Source organism: Oncorhynchus nerka, linkage group LG17 (genome assembly GCF_034236695.1).
Source record: "Oncorhynchus nerka isolate Pitt River linkage group LG17, Oner_Uvic_2.0, whole genome shotgun sequence".
Lineage (NCBI taxonomy): Eukaryota > Metazoa > Chordata > Actinopteri > Salmoniformes > Salmonidae > Oncorhynchus > Oncorhynchus nerka.
The window spans coordinates 44,012,676-44,036,146 of record NC_088412.1 but is presented as its reverse complement, the minus strand read 5'-3'; positions in this window follow the sequence as shown (position 1 = coordinate 44,036,146).

Sequence of the window (23,471 nt, the reverse complement as noted above, 5' to 3'; positions counted from 1 at the left end):
CTACAAAACTTGACCTTTTATACACTATATTAGGCCCAGCCTGTGGAAATTTGGTGTTCCTAGATATGGCAACCATATTGTGATCACTAAATCCTATGGATTTGGACACTGCTTTAAATCAAAATAACATCAAATCAAATGTATTTATTTAGCCCTTCGTACATCAGCTGATATCTCAAAGTGCTGTACAGAAACCCAGCCTAAAACCCCAAACAGCAAGCAATGCAGGTGTAGAGGCACGGTGGCTAGGAAAAACTCCCTAGAAAGGCCAAAACCTAGGAAGAAACCTAGAGAGGAACCAGGCTATGTGGGGTGGCCAGTCCTCTTCTGGCTGTGCCGGGTGGAGATTATAACAGAACATGGCCAAGATGTTCAAATGTTCATAAATGACCAGCATGGTTGAATAATAATAAGGCAGAACAGTTGAAACTGGAGCAGCAGCACGGTCAGGTGGACTGGGGACAGCGAGGAGTCATCATGTCAGGTAGTCCTGGGGCATGGTCCTAGGGCTCAGGTCCTCCGAGAGAGAGAAAGAAAGAGAGAAGGAGAGAATTCGAGAATGCACACTTAGATTCACACAGGACACCGAATAGGATAGGAGAAGTACTCCAGATATAACAAACTGACCCTAGCCCCCCGACACATAAACTACTGCAGCATAAATACTGGAGGCTGAGACAGGAGGGGTCAGGAGACACTGTGGCCCCATCCGAGGACACCCCCGGACAGGGCCAAACAGGAAGGATATAACCCCACCCACTTTGCCAAAGCACAGCCCCCACACCACTAGAGGGATATCTTCAACCACCAACTTACCATCCTGAGACAAGGCTGAGTATAGCCCCCAAAGATCTCCGCCATGGCACAACCCAAGGGGGGGGCGCAAACCCAGACAGGATGACCACATCAGTGAATCAACCCACTCAGGTGACGCACCCCTTCCAGGGACGGCATGAGAGAGCCCCAGTAAGCCAGTGACTCAGCCCCTGTAATAGGGTTAGAGGCAGAGAATCCCAGTGGAAAGAGGGAAACCGGCCAGGCAGAGACAGCAAGGGCGGTTCGTTGCTCCAGAGCCTTTCCGTTCACCTTCCCACTCCTGGGCCAGACTACACTCAATCATATGACCCACTGAAGAGATGAGTCTTCAGTAAAGACTTAAAGGTTGAGACCGAGTTTGCGTCTCTGACATGGGTAGGCAGACCGTTCCATAAAAATGGAGCTCTATAGGAGAAAGCCCTGCCTCCAGCTGTTTGCTTAGAAATTCTAGGGACAATTAGGAGGCCTGCGTCTTGTGATCGTAGCGTACATGTAGGTATGTACGGCAGGACCAAATCAGAGAGATAGGTAGGAGCAAGCCCATGTAATGCTTTGTAGGTTAGCAGTAAAATCTTGAAATCAGCCCTTGCGTTGACAGGAAGCCAGTGTAGAGAGGCTAGCACTGGAGTAGTATGATCAATTTTTTTTTGGTTCTAGTCAGGATTCTAGCAGCCGTATTTAGCACTAACTGAAGTTTATTTAGTGCTTTATCCGGGTAGCCGGAAAGTAGAGCATTGCAGTAGTAGAAGTGACAAAAGCATGGATACATTTTTCTGCATCATTTTTGGACACAAAGTTTCTGATTTTTGCAATGTTACGTAGATGGAAAAAAGCTGTCCTTGAAACAGTCTTGATATGTTCGTCAAAAGAGAGATCAGGGTCCAGAGTAACGCCGAGGTCCTTCACAGTTTTATTTGAGACGACTGTACAACCATTAAGATTAATTGTCAGATTCAACAGAAGATCTCTTTGTTTCTTGGGACCTAGAACAAGCATCTCTGTTTTGTCCGAGTTTAAAAGTAGAAAGTTTGCAGCCATCCACTTCCTTATGTCTGAAACACATGCTTCTAGCAAGGGCAATTTTGGGGCTTCACCATGTTTCATTGAAATGTACAGCTGTGTGTCATCCGCATAGCAGTGAAAGTTAACATTATGTTTTCGAATAACATCCCCAAGAGGTAATATATATGGTGAAAACAATAGTCGTCCCAAAACGGAACCTTGAGGAACACCGAAATTTACAGTTGATTTGTCAGAGGACAAACCATTCACAGAGACAAACTGATATCTTTCCGAGAGATAAGATCTAAACCAGGCCAGAACTTGTCCGTGTAGACCAATTTGGGTTTCCAATCTCTCCAAAAGAATGTGGTGATCAATGGTATCAAAAGCAGCACTAAGGTCTAGGAGCACGAGGACAGATGCAGAGCCTCGGTCCGATGCCATTAAAATGTCATTTACCACCTTCACAAGACTGAAGCATTTCGTATACATTGTTTGTCTTCAGGAAGGCAGTGAGTTGCTGCGCAACAGCCTTTTCTAAAATTTTTGAGAGGAATGGAAGATTCGATATAGGCCGATAGTTTTTTATATTTTCTGGGTCAAGGTTTGGCTTTTTCAAGAGAGGCTTTATTACTGCCACTTTTAGTGAGTTTAGTACACATCCGGTGGATAGACAGCCGTTTATTATGTTCAACATAGGAGGGCCAAGCACAGGAAGCAGCTCTTTCAGTAGTTTAGTTGGAATAGCGCCCAGTATGCAGCTTGAAGGTTTAGAGGCCATGATTATTTTCATCATTGTGTCAAGAGATATAGTACTAAAACACTTGAGTGTCTCTCTTGATCTTAGGTCCTGGCAGAGTTGTGCAGACTCAGGACAACTGAGCTTTGAAGGAATACGCAGATTTAAAGAGGAGTCCGTAATTTGCTTTCTAATAATCATAATCTTTTCCTCAAAGAAGTTCATGAATTTATCACTGCTAAAGTGAAAGTCATCCTCTCTTGGGGAATGCTGCTTTTTAGTTAGCTTTGCGACAGTATCAAAAAGGAATTTCGGATTGTTCTTATTTTCCTCAATTAAGTTATAAAAATAGGATGATCGAGCAGCACGGTACTGTCTTTCCAAGCTAGTCGGAAGACTTCCAGTTTGGTGTGGCGCCATTTCCGTTCCAATTTTCTGGAAGCTTGCTTCAGAGCTCGGGTATTTTCTGTGTACCAGGGAGCTAGTTTCTTATGAGAAATGTTTTTAATTTTTAGGGGTGCAACTGCATCTAGGGTATTGCGCAAGGTTAAATTGAGTTCCTCAGTTAGGTGGTTAACTGATTTTTGTCCTCTGGCGTCCTTGGGTAGACAGAGGGAATCTGGAAGGACATCAAGGAATCTTTGTGTTGTCTGTGAATTTATAGCATGACTTTTGATGTTCCTTGGTTGGGGTCTGAGCAGATTATTTGTTGCAATTGCAAACGTAATAAAATGGTGGTCCGATAGTCCAGGATTATGAGGAAAAACATTAAGATCCACAACATTTATTCCACGGGACAGTATGACTGTGGCAGTGAGTAGGTCAGGAGGCATGTTGGACAAAACCCAGTGAGTCGATGATGGCTCCGAAAGCCTTTTGGAGTGGGTCTGTGGACTTTTCCATGTGAATATTAAAGTCACCAAAGATGAGAATATTATCTGCTATGACTACAAGGTCCGATAGGAATTCAGGGAACTCAGTGAGGAACGCTGTATATGGCCCAGGAGGCCTGTAAACAGTAGCTATAAAAAGTGATTGAGTAGGCTGCATAGATTTCATGACTAGAAGCTCAAAAGACGAAAAATTTGCTATCGTAAATGTTAGCAACACCTCCGGCTTTGCGGGATGCACGGGGGATATGGTCACTAGTGTAGCCAGGAGGTGAGGCCTCATTTAACACAGTAAATTCATCAGGCTTAAGCCATGTTTCAGTCAGGCCAATCACATCAAGATTATGATCAGTGATTAGTTAATTGACTATAATTGCCTTTGAAGTAAGGGATCTAACATTAAGTAGCCCTATTTTGAGATGTGAGGTATCATGATCTCTTTCAATAATGACAGGAATGGAGGTGGTCTTTATCCTAGTGAGATTGCTAAGGCAAACACCGCCATGTTTAGTTTTGCCCAACCTAGGTCGAGGCACAGACACGGTCTCAATGGTGATAGCTGAGCTGACTACACTGACTCTGCTAGTGGCAGACTCCACTATGCTGGCAGGCTGGCTAACAGCCTGCACCCTATTTCATTGTGGAGCTAGAGGAGTTAGAGCCCTGTCTATGTTGGTAGATAAGATGAGAGCACCCCTCCAGCTAGGATGGAGTCCGTCACTCCTCAGCAGGTCAGGCTTGGTCCTGTTTGTGGGGGAGTCCCAGAAAGAGGGCCAATTATCTACAAATTCTATCATTTGGGAGGGGCAGAAAACAGTTTTCAACCAGCGATTGAGTTGTGAGACTCTGCTGTAGAGCTCATCAATCCCCTAACTGGGAGGGGGCCAGAGACAATTACTCGATGCCGACACATCTTTCTAGCTGATTTACACGCAGAAGCTATGTTGCGCTTGGTGATCTCTGACTGTTTCATCCTAACATCGTTGGTGCCGACGTGGATAACAATAACTCTATACTCTCTACACTCGCCAGTTTTAGCTTTAGCCAGCACCATCTTCAGACTAGCCTTAACGTCGGTAGCCCTGCCCCAGTTTTAGCTTTAGCCAGCACCATCTTCAGACTAGCCTTAACGTCGGTAGCCCTGCCCCCTGGTAAACAGATCGCTGGATGATTCGTTTTAAGTCTAATACTGCGGGTAATGGAGTCGCCAATGACTAGAGTTTTCAATTTGTCAGAGCTAATGGTGGGAAGCTTCGGCGTCTCAGACCCCGTAACGGGAGGAGTAGAGACCAGAGAAGACTCGGCCTCTGACTCCGACTCGCTGCTTAATGGGGAAAACCGGTTGAAAGTTTCTGTCAGCTGAATGAGCGACACCGGTTGAGCGTTCCTACAGCATTTCCTTCCAGAAACCGTGAGAAAGTTGTACGGCTGCGGGGACTGTGCCAGGGGATTTATACTACTATCTGTACTTACTGGTGGCACAGACACTGTTTCATCCTTTCATACACTGAAATTACCCTTGCCTAACGATTGCGTCTGAAGCTGGGCTTGCAGCACAGCTATCCTCGCCGTAAGGCGAGTACAGCGACTGCAATTAGGCATCATGTTAATGTTACTACTTAGCTTCGGCTGTTGGAGGTCCTGATGAATCGTGTCCAGATAAAGCGTCCGGAGTGAAAAAGTTGAGGAAAAAAAACAAAAATATAAACGGTAATTAAAAAGTAAAAACCGTAAAGTTGTCAGGTAGCAAAATAGGTTGGCAACAAAACGCACAGCAACTCGAAAACAAGTCTGCAAGTTGTGACCGGAAAGCACATTTCTGCAGCATTAGTAAAGATGGGATCAATACATGTTGAGGATTTCATTCCTGTGTTGTTTGTAATTACCCTGGTAGGTTGACTGATAACCTAAACCAGGTTCCAGGCACTGATTACAGGGTGAAGCTCTTTCTTGAGTGGGCATCTTGATGAAAGCCAGTCAATATTTAAATCACCCAGAAAACATAAATTTCTCATGTTATCGAGTGTGGCGTACAGCAGGACAGCCACCAGGGGGAGACTCATCAAGGACCTGGTGACAGACGAAGTCTACATCACGAGGAGATGGCTCCCTCTGCTGGATGTGCCATGTCTCAACCGGCTCTCCGGCCAGTACTAATTGAGGCTGATTGTGGTAGGTGAGTAATCAAGGAGCTGATGGCTCACCAGCTGGACGAGTCCCATAAAGGTGCCAGAAGGGCAGCACATGGGAGAGAGGACTGGGGGAAGAGAGGTTAACCCCGTGTAGTCGTGCTCAGTCCCTGGGATAACGGAGGGAAGTCAGTTTTGTTCCCCAAAGGATACAGCAAGACCCGAAGCCCAAAAGACGGTATCCCGCAGAAGGTTTCCTGGGGGAGAACTTTTCTTTTCATTTGATATTTAAATAAACACTATTGAAAGCGAGCTGATCCAACTCTGTCCATGTCTGATCTGTGTAAACGTCTTGACCAAACCCCCTGGTCTGCCACACTAGATACTGATTATAAGCACTTGGTAGTCTATAGCAGCCTTTCCACAAGAATGGGCTTTAGGTTAGGCAGATGAACCTGTAGCCATATTACTTCAACAGTAAGCTTTACAGGAATGTGGTTCTGAATGTAGATCGCAACATCGCCCCCTTTGGCATTTCTGTCTTTTCGGCAGATGTTATAACCATGCATTGATACCACTTATCATTAAAGGTATTATCTAAGTGTGTTTCGGAATATGAATGTAATCTGTTACAAACAAGTTATTGACTTAGCTTTTTTGGCATAGGGGGCAGCATTTTCACTTTTGGATGAATAGCGTGCCCAGAGTGAACTGCGTCCTACTCTGTCCCAGATGCTAATATATGCATATTATTATTAGTATTGGATAGAAAACACTCTGAAGATTCTAAAACTGTTTGAATGATGTCTGTGAGTATAACAACTCATATGGCAGGCGAAAACCTAAGAAAAATCCAACCAGGAAGTGGAACATCAGAGGTTTGTAGTTTTTCAAAGCTTGGCCTACCGAATACACATTTGAGATATGGATAAAGTTGCACTTCCTACGGCTTTCACTAGATGTCAACCGTTTTTAGAAACTTGAATGAGGATTCTACTATTAAGGAGGGGCTCATGAGACCTGTGGTCTGGCAGAGTGACTTGGTCTCATGACATACGCTCCTGACAGAGTTAACTCTCGTTCCAGTACTTTTCTTCAGAAAAAGGAATTCTCCAGTTGGAACATTATTGATGTTTTATGTTAAAAACATCCTAAAGATTGAGTCCATACATCGTTTGACATGTTTCTAAAAGACTAACGGAACTTTTTGAGTTTTTGTCTGGACGAAGTACCTGTGCCTCATGAAGATGGATTACTGGGCTGAACACGCTAACCACAAGTGGCTATTTGGACATACAGTTGGGCAAAAAAGTATTTAGTCAGCCACTATTGTGCAAGTTCTCCCACTTAAAAAGATGAGAGAGGCCTGTATTTATCATATGTACACTTCAACTATGACAGTTAAAATTTGAAAAAAAAATCCAGAAAATCACATTGTAGGATTTTTAATGAATTTATTTGCAAATTATGGTGGAAAATAAGAATTTGGTCACCTACAAACAAGCAAGATTTCTGGCTCTCACAGACCTGTAACTTCTTCTTTAAGAGGCTCCTCTGTCCTCCACTCGTTACCTGTATTAATGGCACCTGTTTGAACTTGTTATCAGTATAAAAGACACCTGTCCACAACCTCAAACAGTCACACTGGAAGACCACTGATAATCTCCCTCGTTCTGGGGCTCCACGCAAGATCTCTCCCCGTGGGGTCAAAATTACCACAAGAACGGTCTGCAAAAATCCCCAAACCACACGGGGGGACCCAGTGAATGACCTGCAGAGAGCTGGGACCAAAGTAACAAAGCCTACCATCAGTAACACACTACGTCGCCAGGGACTCAAATCCTGCAGTGCCAGACGTGTCCCTCTGCTTAAGCCAGTACATGTCCAGGCCCATCTGAAGTTTGCTAGAGAGCATTTGGATGATCCAGAAGAAGATTGGGAGAATGTCATATGGTCAGATGAAACCAAAATATAACTTTTTGGTAAAAACCCAACTCGTCGTGTTTGGAGGACAAAGAATGCTGAGTTGCATCCAAAGAACACCGTACCTACTGTGAAGCATGGGGGTGGAAACATCATGCTTTGGGGCTGTTTTTCTGCAAAGGGACCAGGACGACTGATCCATGTAAAGGAAAGAATGAATGGGGCCATGTATCGTGAGATTGAGTGAAAACCTCCTTCCATCAGCAAGGGCACTGAAGATGAAACGTGGCTGGGTCTTTCAGCATGACAATGATCCCAAACACACCGCCCGGGCAACGAAATAGTGGCTTCGTAAGAAGCATTTCAAGGTCCAGGAGTGGCCTAGCCAGTCTCCAGATCTCAACCCCATAGAAAATCTTTGGAGGGAGTTGAAAGTCCGTGTTGCCCAGCAACAGCCCCCAAATATCACTGCTCTAGAGGAGATCTGCATGGAGGAATGGGCCAAAATACCAGCAACAGTGTGTGAAAAACTTGTGAAGACTTACAGAAAACGTTTGACCTCTGTCATTGCCAACAAAGGGTATATAACAAAGTGTTGAGATAAACTTTTGTTATTGACCAAATACTTATTTTCCACCATCATTTGCAAATAAATTCATTAAAAATCCTAAAATGTGATTTTCTGGATTTTTTTCTCTCATTTTGTCTGTCATGGTTGAAGTGTACCTATGATGAAAATTACAGGCCTCTCTCATCTTTTTTAGTGGGAGAACTTGCAAAATTCGTGGCTGACTAAATACTTTTTTGCCCCACTGTAAAATATGAACTTTATGGCACGAACTGGGATTCCTGGGAGTGCCTTCTGATGAAAATCATCAAAGCTAAGTAAATATTTATGGTGTTGTTTCTAAATTTGTTGACTCCAAAATGCAGATATTCCTCTGGCTGTTTTGGGTTCTGAGTGCCGTTCTCAGATTATGCTTTTTCCGTAAAGTTTTTTTGCAATCTGACACAGCGGTTGCATTAAGGAGAAGACAATCTTGAATTCTGTGAATAACAGTTGTATCTTTTATCAATGTCAATTATGAATATTTCTGCAAAATCACCAGATGTTTTGGAATCCAAACATTACTGAACGTAACGCGCCAATGTAAACTGAGAGTTTTGGATATAAATATGCACATTATCGAACAAAACTTACATGTATTGTGTAACATGATGTCCTATGAGGATCATAAAAGGTTAGTGATTCATTTTATCTATATTTCTGCTTTTTGTGACTATATCTTTGGCTGGAAAAATGGCTGTGTGTTTTTTGACTTGGCTATGACCTAACATAATCATATGTTGTGCTTTAGCTGTATAGCATTTTTGAAATCGGACACGATCGGTAGATTAACAAGATGTTTATCTTTCATTTGCTGAATTGAACTTGTTAATATGTGAAAGTGACATATTTCCCAAAAAATATTGTTGAATTTCGCAGCGGAATGTTGTCAAGGGGTACCCCTGCCCTAGAAAGGTTAACCTTGTTTCTTAGCACTTTCTGTGTTGCTTCATTGTTTTTAATGCTTTATTGGGAAGCTTATCAGAAGTAGACCTGCTCATGTTATTTATATTGGAGATGATTGTGCAGGGTGAGCTGCACACAGTGGACTTCCTTATACAGGAAGGAATGATTTGTTACCAAATAAAATGCTTTTAGTTTTAGAGACGTTCCAGGACCAGTTAATTACTGGCCACCCATTCCAAAAACAGACTGAAACTCTTTGTTAAGGGTGTCATGACATTGCCCTCTTTGGGTACAGCAAGCCCCATCCCCCTCTCCCTGCTTCCCCTTTGCTCCATTCAACCAGGATGCTGTGGTCAGTGAGGTCGTAAATTCCCAGGGAAGACCCTGCCATATGGCCACACAGTATAGAGATAGAGTGAAGTTTCATAGAGAACAAAGGAATTTATTCCACCTCACAGAACTTGAGGTCCGAACAACGTTTACGTTCCAGAGAAGGTATAAAAGATTGGTGAAGAATCCAGCTGCGAACTGGTCCGTTTGTTACAATTTGGGGAAGCTCATGGGAGACGGTGTGGCCACATTACCATAACGCTGTTTATATAATAGCCTCAGATATGAGGTTTACATCTAATTGTTGTATAAGATGAATGACTGAGTATGATACTGTTTGTAAAATTGTGTAATGTCATTTTGGACTGTTTAATGAAGGAAACTCCAATTCCCTTTTGAGTTTAACTAAATCAGAGGACCGCCCATTGAGCCCAGTTAGAGTCATGAATCCTGGGACAGCCCCTTTTCTGCAATTCTGAATAAAACCCCAATTTTGAGAAATTCCCACTAGACCATGTTTCTCTAAATCACGGGACTACAAAGGTTGCAGACCATTGCTGAATCTTTTTACCATACCACGTTGTTAAACTCTTAGACTATCGATACCGACAGAATAAGAACAAGTCTTTGATATTAATTACTAGTCTGCAGATAGGAATTTGGTATCATTGAACGAGAAGAACAACAACTGCCGAAACATCCATTCTACAACAACATGAATGAATATCACTCTGAACTATCCACTATAACCACGACAGAGAGAGAGAGACGGACAATTCTACAAAATAAACAAACTTTTTAACAGCTATCCAGACGACACACTGAGCGTAAATATATATATTGATTGCAATTGTTCCCGAATGAGTGAGCGTTCATGTGTAAAGGATTAGCATTTCAATTGATAGAATTATTAACTCTGTGGTGACTTCTTAGTCGACCCCCATTTTCCTTGGTGCCCCGACTTCCTAGTTAATTACAGGTCCATGATTAATCAGTTTGATAGTGTAATACTAATTACAGAGAATCTTTGATAAAAATGAAGTCTTCAATTTAATGATAGTAAAGACACGACAAGGGTTTCAGTGACTTCATTAGCTGTGGTTGCTGATGCGTATATGCTTGAATCATCAGCATACATGGACCACATGCTTTGTTTAATGCATGGTGACATCACCAGGCAGTAAATGTGTTAATAGACCAATATGATTGAGAGATCCAAACCTCTCAGTCAATAACATCTTGTTTTCCATTTTCCCATCCACACTCAGAACACTCTCAGATAGTCCAAGCAAACTCGGACTTAGCTAAGAAGCTATTTTTGTTTCTTTTTGACCATTTTAACTGAAAACAATCACAGGAAGGTACTTCATTGTTATCCAGAAATTATTTGATATTTATATATAAATGGCTGCATTGGACCTTTAATAATCCTTTATTCCTGGTATTAGTCTGCATTGTACTGTATGATGCACATATAAAGTGTGGTTGTAACTCTGTGAACATCGCATCAGAGGGACTTAACCGTCTTCTCCTGCCTGGACAAAGGGAAGCTCAGGCCCATTAGATGACACATTGAGAAGTTTAGCTCTGTGATAAATTGAATGTAAATTGCTAGCGTCTGGCTGATGTCTGGTATGATAAGAATCAGACAGTGCAGCCAGTTAAACTCTGCACATTATTGTTTCTCTATACTCTCCTTTAAATGAAGAGAGAGCAAAAAAAGAAACATCCCTTTTTCAGGACCCTGTCTTTCAATTATATTTTTTTTAAATCCAAATAACTTCACAGGTCTTCATTGTAAAGGGTTTAAACAATGTTTCCCATGCTTGTTCAATCAACCATAAACAATTAACTTCTTTGGGACGGGGGGGGCAGTATTGAGTAGCTTAGATGAATAAGGTGCCCAGAGTAAACTGCCTGCTATTTAGGCCCAGTTGCTGATAGATTACCTCAGATGTCCCACTTCCTGGTTGGATTTTTCTCAGGTTTTCACCTGTCATAAGAGTTATGTTATACTCACAGACATCATTCAAACAGTTTTAGAAACTTCAGAGTGTTTTATATCCAATACTAATAATAATATGCATATATTAGCATCTGGGACAGAGTAGGAGGCAGTTCACTCTGGGCACACTATTCATCCAAAAGTGAAAATTTTGACCCCTTTCCCAAAAAAGGTTAATGCAACCGCTGTGTCAGATTTCAAAATACTTTACGGAAAAAGCAAACCATGCAATATTCTGAGACAGCGCTCAGATGGAAACAAAATGTATCCTCCATTTTGGAGTCAACAGAAATACGAAATTACATTATAAATATTCCCTTACCTTTGATGAGCCTAAGACAAGGTTACGGGGAGACAGGACGGACAGCTGATCGTCCTCCCAGTGTCAGACCACGTGTAACAACGCCTGCACAGGATCGGTACATCCGAACATCACATCTGCAGGACAGGTACAGGATGGCAACAACAACTGCCCAAATTACACCAGGAACGCACAATCCCTCCATCAGAGATCAGACTGTCTTAAATAGGTTGAGAGAGGCTGGACTGATGGCTTGTAGGCCTGTTGCAAGGCAGGTCCTCACCAGACATCACTGGCAACAACGTCGCCTATGGGCACAAACCCACCATTGCTGGACCAGATATGATTGGCAAAAAGTGCTCTTCACTGATGAGTTGCGGTTTTGTCTCACCAGGGGTGATGGTCGGATTCGCGTTTATCGCCAAAGGAATGAGCGTTATACCGAGGCCTGTACTCTAGAGCGGGATCGATTTGGAGGTGGAGGGTCATTCTTGGTCTGCGGCGGTGTGTCACAGCATCATCAGACTGAGCTTCTTGTCATTGCAGGCAATCTCAACGCTGTGGGTTACAGGGAAGACATCCTCCTCTCTCATGTGATACCCTTCCTGCAGGCTCATCCTGACATGACCCTCCAGCATGACAATGCCACCAGCCATACTGCTCACTCTGTGTGTGATTTCCTGCAAGACAGGAATGTCAGTGTTATGCCATGGCCAGCGAAGAGCCCGGATCTCAATCCCATTGAGCACGTCTGGGACCTGTAGGATCAGAGGGTGAGGGCTAGGGCCATTCTCCCTAGAAATGTCCGGAAACTTGCAGGTGCCTTGGTGGAAGAGTGGGGTAACAGCAAGAACTGGCAAATCTGGTGCAGTCCATGAGGAGGAGATGCACTGCAGTAGTTAATGCAGTTGGTGGCCACACCAGATACTGACTGTTACTTTTGAGTTAGTTTCAGTTAGTCACATGTCTGTGGAAATTGTTCAGTTTATGTCTCAGTTGTTGAATATTATGTTCATACAATTATTTACACATGTTAAGTTTGCTTAAAATAAATGCAGTTGACAGTGAGAGGATGTACTGTACTGTATTTTGATGCCTGTAATGAACACGAGGGGAGACCAAGAGCTGGTTTCAAGTGCAAGGCATGGCAGGTGTTTATTGCAAAGGACCACAGGAGGAGGTAGGTAGCTGGGTCCAGGGGCAGGCAGAAGGTCATACACAGGGGGTCTAGAAAGGGCAACGGTACAGGCAGGGATAAGGTTAGTAACATAGTCTGGGAGGTCAGGCAATAGGTAGATAACAGGAAATCTGAAAAATACAGGCAGGGAATAAGCAAAAGGCATCGTTAGTGAGGCAGGCAAAAACTATCATACACAGGAGGAGTAAATCACAAAACAAACAATACTTCAATGTGATGGGGTGCAAAGTACTGAACTAAATAGTGTGTGATAATGACATACAGGTGTGTTAACAGGTGATTAGAATTCAGATGATTGGGATCTGGAGAGTGAGCTGTGTTCAGGGGATCTAGGTTTTTGAGGGTGTGAGCTGGAAAGTGAGCTGCGTTCAGGGGATCTACGTGTTTGAGGGTGTGAGTTGGAAGCAGGCATTACAAAGCCAGAGTTAAGCATTGTGTATATCGAGAATTTGGCATTATTTGGAACTCTTAGATGGAGACAAAACTACTTCACAGGCTGGGCATGATTTGGGTGGATGAATGACTGTGGTTGATGTCCTCCAACAGCAAAAAGGTCATCCACCGCCAACTTTAGGCCTACATAAGAGTTAACATTATAGACATGAACAGAGAGAAACAAATTACTTTGGAACCATGTTGTGTTGTATGTATTGTGTGGAAATTGCATAACTAGTGACAATGTGACATGCACTCAAAGGGAGACCAAAGGTCCCCATATTCCCTTCAAGGACACATGAAGCAGCTCAGAGAAGAAATGTATATAGCTCGTTTCGGCTCCTGACTTCAGTGACAACTGTCTGGCCAGAGTATACATCCATGTAGCAAGGTCCATGGGAGCCTTTAGAAATCCATCTATGTGCTGGAGAACAAGGCCTAATGTGTGACAATGAATGGGCGATTTTAACCATAGAAACTGATAATTGTGCACGACTTCAAAATATAATTTCAATGAACTGAATGATGAGGATGAAGAAGATGATTGAATTTAGAAACAAAAATGTTCAATTATATTCCATGATATATGTGTTGACTGAATTATAAGCAAGTGATGCCTGCTAAATAATCAAGTTGTTGGCGCAGTCATATAGCCTCGGTGTCACAAGTGTAGAGAGGAGTAGGCAGGAGGCAGTCGCAGGTTAATGCAACCGCTGTGTCAGATTTCAAAAAAGCTTTACGGAAAAAGCACACCATGCAATAATCAGAGTATGGCGCTCAGAGACCCAACAAGCCAAAAATATATCTGCCATATTGTGCAGTCAACAGAAGTCAGAAATAACATTATAAATATTCACTTACCTTTGATGATCTTCATCAGAATGCACTCCCAGGAATCCCAGTTCCACAATAAATGTTTGATTTGTTCAATAATGTCCCTCATTTATGTCCAAATACCACCCTGTTGTTTGCACGTTTAGTACACAATCCAAAATCACGACGCACCGGCAAGTCCATGCGAAGGTTCAGACGAAAAGTTATATTACAGTTCATAGAAACATGTCAAACGAAGTATAGAATCAATCCCAGTTCCACAATAAATGTTTGATTTGATCGATAATGTCCATCATTTAGGTCCAAATAGCTTTTGTTAGCGCGTTTTGTAAACAAATCCAAAGTCACGAAGCACGTTCACTAGGAGCAGATGAAATGTCAAAAAGTTCCCGTTACAGTCCGTAGAGACATGTCAAACGATGTATAGAATCAATCTTTAGGGTGTTTTTAACATAAATCTTCAATAATGTTCCAACCGGAGAATTCCTTTTTCTGTAGAAAAGGAGTGTAGCGCGAGCTACCTCTCATGTGAATGTGCATGACCAGCTCGTGGCAATCTGCCAGACCACTGACTCAAAGAACCCTTATGAGCCCCTCCTTTACAGTAGAAGCCTCAAACAAGTTTCTAAAGACAGTTGACATCTAGTGGAAGCCTTAGGAAGTGCAACATGACCAATATCCCACTGTATCTTCAATAGGGAATGAATGAAAATCGACCAACCTCTTCCTGTCTGGATTTTTTGCCAGTTTTTTGCCTGCCATATGAGTTATGTTATACTCATAGACATCATTCAAACAGTTTTAGAATCTTCAGAGTGTTTTCTATCCAAATACACTAATACTATGCATATATTAGCAACTGAGACTGAGGAGCAGGTAGTTTACTTTGGGCACCTTATTCATCCAAGCTACTCAATACTGCCCCCAGCCATAATAAGTTTTCATTCGTTTTCAAGGCTGATCTGCTATCCACGGGTAAAACTTTGCTGAGATGTTTTCAAACACTTGTTTTTCACAAGGGCTATTTGCAGGACAATAGACACGATGTGGTCCCAAAAACATTGAATGTCCTGCCAGCTTTGATCCATGCCTGGGCCTGCAGCCTGCAAAGTTCTTTGTCTGTCATCCGAATCATTGGGTCGAAACTACAGAACAGTACAAGAGAACACACATGGTTAATGTTAAATATATAATAATAATAATAATTACATATATATATTTATATATATGAGAGAGAGAGAGGATCGAAACACACAGTAACGCTTAGAATATCGCAATAAGAATGTCAGTTTAATATGCATTGCAGATCACCTCCTATTACCCTTCTCAGAGTTTTAAGAATTGTGTGTTCAATTATGTGTGACATTGTAGCATTTAAAGCATATTGAAGATAGAAGCAATAGGATTTGAAGCAATAGCCTACCCACCTGTGGTCAACTATTTCAGCACCTTGATGGTCTTGATAAATCAATGAGATTTTTATTTTCACTGAATCTCCGTTTGGGTATTGGTTAGCATACAATTAGGGTGTAGAAATGTTAGGATTATTTTGCCCTTAGTAGCCCACTCCCAACCTGTCACGTTGTACAGTGCCATATTTTCCTGACGGAAACCCTGGGGGTTTCGTTTTTCTTGGACTAGAAACACCATAATATTAATCAAATTAATTAAGCTACATTTCTTAAAATCAATCCCATACAGTATTTTCTTACAAAAAGGTTTTAAATTCTCTAGTACAGCCAATATTACAAAAAGTCAAATGCTACTCAAAGATGCCCTCTGGTGTTCAAACTAGCACTAAGCAGCATTAATGGCAACAATGGCTGACACTTAAATAATGTGCTATAGAATTTTGTGGCAGCCCGCAAGGTGTGCTGTAGTATGATGCAACTTTTACAGGAAAGGTGTGTGTATGCGTGTGTGTGCCTGTGTGCCTGTGTGTGTGTCTCTTCACAGTCCGTGTTGTTCCATAAGGTGTAATTTTATCTGTTTTTTAAATCAGATTTTACTGCTATCTTTAGTTACTTGATGTGGAATAGGGTTAAATTTAGTCATGGCTCTATGTAGTCCTGTGCGTTTCCCAGAGTCTATTCTGGACTTGGGGGACTGTGAAGATACCCCTGGTAGCATGTCTTGTGGGGAATGCATGGGTGTCTGAGCTGTGTGCTAGTCGTTTGAACAGACAGTTCGGTGCTTTCAACATGTCAATACCTCTCACAAAGACAAGTAGCGATGCAGTCAATCTTTTCTTTACTTTGAGCCAGGAGAGATTGACATGCATGTTATTGTACATTTAAGGGCCAACCGTGCTGCTCTGTTCTGGGCCTGTAGGACTTGTTTTGTTGATAGCGATGTCAAGAAAGCAGAGCAGCGCTTTAGTATGGAGACACATCTCCATGTTAGGTACCGTTGCATCAGTATGTTTGACCTTCAGTTTACAATTCAGGGTTACACAAAGAGGACATGGTGTAACATTATTCATTACAATATTTAGTTGAGGTTTAGAGTTGAGTAAATGATTTGTTCCAAATATAATGCTTTCGGTTTTCTAAGTATTTTGGACTAGCTTATTACTTGCCACCCTTTCTAAAAAACTGACTGCAGCTCTTTGTTAAGAGTTGGAGGGATTCCACTTGATGTGGTAGCTGACGCAAACAGGCTTCACTCATGCCAGTGGCAGGTCATTAGTGAAAATATATTTTTTTAAAAAAATAAGGGCCCTAGACAACTGCCCGACTCTACCTGGACAATGTTGGAGAGGCTTCCCTTTAAGTGATCCATTTATTTTATTATTTTATTTAACTAGTCCGTTAATTAAGAACAAATTCTTATTTACAATGACGGCCTACCCTGGCTAAACATGGAAAACACTGGGCCAATTGTGCACATCTGTACAGGACTCCCAATCACAGCTGGATGTGAAACAGTCTGGATTTGAACCAGGGACTGTAGTGACACCTCTTGCATTAAGATGCAGATGCCTTAGACTGCTGCACCACTTGGGAGCCCAAAAAGCCAGTGTTTGGAGGATATATGTGACCTGTTTCAGGAATCTAGGGGTCACTACTTCACAAAGCCAGCATTCCGGAGCCGCCTCTTTAATGTTGACATTGAGATGGGTGTTTTGCATGTACTATTTAATGAAGCTTCCAGTTGAGGACTTGTGAGGCTTCTGTTTCTCAAAACAAAACACTCTAATGTACTTGTAAGGGCCTCCCGGGTGGCGCAGTGGTTAAGGGAGCTGTACTGCAGCGCCAGCTGTGCCATCAGAGACTTTGGGTTCGCGCCCAGGCTCTGTTGTAACCGGCCGCGACCGGGAGGTCCGTGGGGCGACGCACAATTGGCCTAGCGTCGTCCGGGTTAGGGAGTGCTTGGTTGGTAGGGATGGTCTTGTCTCATCGCGCACCAGCGACTCCTGTGGCGGGACAGGTGCAGTGCGTGCTAACCAAGGTTGCCAGGTACACGGTGTTTCCTCCGGCACATTGGTGCGGCTGGCTTCCGGGTTGGATGTGTGCTGTGTTAAAAAGCAGTGCGGCTGGTTGGGTTGTGTACGCATGACTTTCAACCTTCGTCTCTCCCGAGCCCGTACGGGAGTTGTAGCGATGAGACAAGATAGTAGCTACTACAACAATTGGATACCATGAAATTGGGGAGAAAAAAGGGCTACAAATTTTAATAAAAGAAAAAAAAGAAAGGTCTTTGTTTCTGGCCATTTTGAGCCTGTAATCAAACCCACAAATGCTGATGCTCCAGATACTCAACTAGTCTGAAGAAGGCCAGTTGTTCTGATTAAAGAAGCAATACAACAGTTTTCAGCTATGCTAACATAACTGCAAAAGGGTTTTCTAATGATCAATTAGCCTTTTAAAATTATAAACTTGGATTAGCTAACACAATGGGCCTCTGTACGCCTATGTAGATATTCCATAAAAATCTGCTGTTTCCAGCTACAATAGTCATTTACTACATTATCAATGTCTACGCTGTATTTCTGATCAATTTGATGTTATTTTAATGGACAAAAAAGTTGCTTTTCTTTCAAAAACAAGGACATTTCTAAGTGACAACCAAAGTTTTGAACGGTAGTGTACGTACTGTAAATCACATCCATGCTACTTATTTTACTTTTTAACCTTTTCACACATACCAACACATGGATGTGAGCATTCTACAGTGGTCCCTGTGGTGCGATTAGAATGCTTATTTATATAACAGCCAGTTTCGAATGACGCAACAATCAGCATTTGAGCTGGCCACACTGTTTTTTCAGAAACATTTTTCACGAATACAGTCCTTACAAAGTTATGTCCAGAATGTGAGCAGTTTATTTTTGGATGCAATGTTCAGACATTCACAGAAGTATCTACAGCATAACACAATCATCCAAATCGGAAAAATGTAGGTTACATTTGTCTTAGCGCTAACTGAGGAAAGAGTGACAGATTGATGTAACACAAGCCATCATATTTTTATTTTTAACTCTCGTCTGAGAGAAACTACAATATGAATTAGCTAACAGCAATTACTATTTATAATTAATCACATCACGGGTGAGCTCACCATTGATCAAAATATTGAGCAAATCAATTTTTTAAATCTATAGAAATCCAACAATGGCTAGTTTCTGCACGCTGCCATGCTTTTCTCTCTCACAGAAACCAAAGATAATAAGGGAAGATAAGATGACTTTGGTCTGATTAAAGTATGCATGTGTGTCATCTACCATCGTTCACATCCCACCAATCACTTCTGGAAGTTCTCAAAAAATTTGTGAACCCTTACTCACCTAATTTTGTTATAACATCATTGCTCTGACAGACGATTACATGAAACCCAGAATGCAGTGTATGTCAACAAACATGGCTCCACACATAGCTGGAATTAGCTTAGCTCATCATAATCAGTACAACCTTCAAAAAAGACCGACAGTGGATGAAGTACAGGTGTTCTGTGGTAGCTGGAAGGCTGCCAGCCATTTCACCCCTCCTGGCACAGCTGATTGCTTTGATGAGTCCCAGTCTGGAGTGCAACTCCCCTTGAAATTTCCATCTGAGGCAGAGTGCTTCAAGTTGTTTCTGACAGAGGAGCTGGTGGGAGACACAGTAGAGGAGACCAATCGCTATGCCTTGGAGCTACAGGAGAAGAGAGAGCCAGGAGTGGTGGGGGGGGCTCGCTAAATGGGTGAGAACCACAATTAGTGACATGTAAACCTTCCTGGCGACAGTCCTTCTCATGGGGATTGTAAAGAACTACTAAGAGAATACTGGAGCACAGATCCTATGTTTGCAACTCCCTTCTTTCCCACCCTCTTTCCCAAGACTGCTTCCTAGATATGCTGCAAAGCCTGCATTTTGTCAACAATGCTACTGCCAACCTAAATGACCTGTTATACAAAATAAGATCCTCTCTCTTCCCTCATCCTCCCCACTCCCTCATAGGTAAAGTAATTATCTACCAAAAGGACAGAGAGAACCTCATGAGAGAGCTGCTGGAGGAGTACCACATCCCTCGGTGCCCATCCACTGGGGGTCGTCCTGCTGCGGACAATCTGCTACGCCTCATTGCATGGCATTTTCCCGGCAAAGTCCCTCAAACTGCTGCTCAAGATAGTCGCACACTGAGGCACTGCAAAGTCTGCCTGTCTGGCACCAGGAGAAGGAAGCAGAGGAAGTTGACAAAATACATGTGTTTAGCTTGTGACACACCTCTATGTATTTCACCATGCTTTGGGGAGTATCATATGCTCAAGCACTATTGAGCACATCTGCAGCATTTAGTGACTGACTGACCTGACATGCGACTTGACAGGTGATCTGCCATGATACAATGCCTTTAGAGGTGAGGGGTGGAAATGCAGTTGTTCAGTCACTACATGAATATGAAATATGGGTTATGACAGTAAAACAAGCTTTTGTTGTTGTTGTGCAACCAACTACCACCAATACTGCAATAACATAGATGACTATTACATATTGGCCTATGTGTTTTCTTGCTGTGTTTTCATCCAGTAAAACTGTTCAGAAGCATACAAAAGCAGTCAATCTTCAGCTCCAAAGATGTCCAACTCCATTTCCAGTTATGATATTGGCAAATACTGTTTGTGGTTTCTGAAAGTACAGAAAAAAAAGAGGAATCATTAGTAATTAGAATTCAATATAAGGATATAGCAATAAAACAATGCATTGACAAAATCACACATTTGAATTATAGCGGTAGGAAACAGTAACTGTTGAGCTCCACAAGGGGCAGGGCAGAACAGAGCTATGCTAAGTAGGCCAAATGAAAACAAACCATGGTCATATCTTTTTCATTTATTTAACCTTTATTTAATAACTAGGCAAGTCATTTAAAAACAAATTATTATTTACAATGACGGCCTACACCGGCCAAACTCGGACGACGCTCAGCCAATTGTGGCCAGCCCTATGGGACTCCCAAGCACCGCTGCGCTACTTGGGAGTCAAAAGGCCAGGGTAGCTTCAAAATACAACACAAGCTAATACTTCTCTGATACAATAAGCATTGTTTTACAGGGCTAATAGAATAATGTAGCTAGCTACATAAGCACGATTGAAAATAACACCATAAAGGTTATGAAATGAGTAACGTTACCTCGCGTGTCTGCGGTTATAAGAAATATACAGAAATATATTATGCTCCATACATACAGTGAGCTACAGTAGAAACAGCATACCACGATGTACAGAAACTATTATAACGTAATAAGGCACTTACTTTCATAGAAACACAGCCTGGATTTGAACCAGGGTGTCTGTAGTGACACCTCTCACACTGAGATACTGTGCCTTAGACCGCTGCGCTACTTGGGAGTTCTAAGGCCAGGTTAGCTTCAAAATACAACACAAGCTAATACTTCTCTGACGCAATTAGAATTGTTTTACAGAGCTAATAGCATGTCATTTTCCAACACTTTGAAATCCTCAAAACGACAAGAAAATGTACCGTTCAAAGCCCGCAGTAGCGATGTATACTTCTCCTGCGGGTCATCTGATAGGGAACAGACTAGTATTGTCGGAAGGTGGTTGGCTTCTACTTGGCGGGGGGGAGTAATTGTCCCTTGAAGGCTTTGACAAGGCTGTACAATTAGGCCCTTCCCTTGTAGTTTGGAATTCAGTTCATTCATGGGGGCCATGATGTCCACGGTGAAGGCAAATCGGCCAACCATTTTTATCTTGCAGTTGAGAGAAATCCACACATTTTAATTTATTTTGCAAAAACTCAGCAATCTCTGACTTCAGGTCCCACACCCTTTTAAGTACTTTCCCTAAACTCAGCCATCTCACGTTTTTGTGGTATGGGGCATCTGCATGACCCGACTCTGTTTCTTCCAACAGCGAAACAAACTGCCTGTGGTTTAAAGATTTTGCTCTAATGAAGTTTACCACTTTAGTGACTGTATCCACAACATGGCTCATTTTCAGAACACATTTACAGAGCACCTCCTGATGAATAATGCAATGCAGGAAAATAATTTTCTGATCTGGGTTCAGCTCTGCTACTTGATCTTGTTTGGGCACCCATCAGTGGTCACACTGGATAACTTTTCAAAACTCAAGTCTCAGCCTTGCCACACACTTATTAATCTCCTCCAATAAATCTTTCCCTGTGGTTGTACACTTCATTGACTGCACTGAAGCAAGCTCCTCTGTAATTTCAAAGTCTGGGGTTATGACTCGTGAGAATATCAACAACTGCGCAGTGTCACGTGCATCACTGCTTTCATCCAGTGCCAAGGAGAAATCCTTTACCTTGTCTTTCAACTGTTGTTTTGTTTTCCTGCGATGTCCTCAACACGCCGTGTCACTGTTCATCTTGACAGGGAAACATTTTCAAACAGCTCTTTCTTGTCAGGGCAAAGTATAGCTGCAGAGTCAATTAAACATTATTTAATGAATTTGCCTTCAGCAAATGGCTTGCTATGTTTAGCTAGCTCTCACAATTCCGTAGTTTGCTGAATGCAGTTTTGTGAAAAGTCCTTGCTGCTTTTGCAAGTGTAAAAGCAACTCTTTCGACGCATTTGCCCTCTGCTCAGAAGACATATTCCTATATTTCTCTGTATGCTTCAACTGGAAGTTTTGGGACAAATTGTTGTCTTTCAAGACAGCGATGCTCTCTTTGCACACTAAGCACCCAGCTTTCCCTGATACCTCAATAAAGAAATGTCCACTCTTGCTGGAACACCCTACATTAATTGTCTACTTTCCATTTCTTTGAAAAACTCATTTTTGCACAATCTCTAGCGCTAGCTACTGTGACGTGTGTTCAGCCTGTCAGCACTGTCTGTTCTCACGCAGTTGTTATTTATACGTGACTTCATAATAAATGTCCCACAAGCGGTGGAAGTTAAATAATTACACAAAGGGGAGTATACATTGGGTTTTTAATTTGAATAACGAATACATTTTTCAAAACTTTACTATCGCAAATTCTTTATGGGATCCGAGCATGACTCCGCGGGCCGTATTGAATACGGCTCTGGGCCGTCCTTTGCCCAGGCCTGATCTACAGTATGCATAGTCAATTTACCACTACCTACATGTACAAATTACCTTGACTAACCTGTACCCCCGCACATTGACATGGTACCGATATCCCCACAGTATATAGCCTTGTTAATGTATTTGTACTCTTTATTTAATTTTTTACTTTAGTTCATTTAGTAAATATTTTCTTCACTTTATTTCTTGAACTGCATTGTTGGTTAAGGGCTTTCGGCGCATGTGACAAATAACATTTGATTAGATATTTTTTAAATATGTAAATATAAAGTTGTATACGATTTTTTTCCCATTCAACAAAAGTTGAACAATAGGGCTTGAAATTACCGAAATGCTTTCTAAATATTGTAACAATGAAATTATAAACTTACTATAAAAATGTCACCTTTCTTATAACTGTAAAAAAAAATATGATAATATTTAGTGACAGTGCAAATTTGTCTCCATTTCATATAACTGATGACAGAGCATTTTCTGCCAAGCGTCCTCTGAGCAACACAGACACACCATTAGAATGTTTGCAGACTCGTTACAACTTAAGATTTACACACAAAGTTATAAAGTAGTTGTTAAAATTCTACAACATTATTTAGTATTTTTTTCAGGATGAGAACTCTAAAGCCGACTGAGAATATCACATCGAGATGAAACCTCAAATGCTGGATTCGCTAGACTGTCCCTTTTTATATGCCATCTCCCAGGCTTTGCTCCTTCGCTCAGAGGAGGAAAAAATAGATTTTTTTGTCTGGATACGCCAGAAAATGTGATGCAAATGCAGGGTGTGAAACCTGACACTTCAAGTCAGCTCCACTGACAGAGTGGTACCGGAAAGCAGAC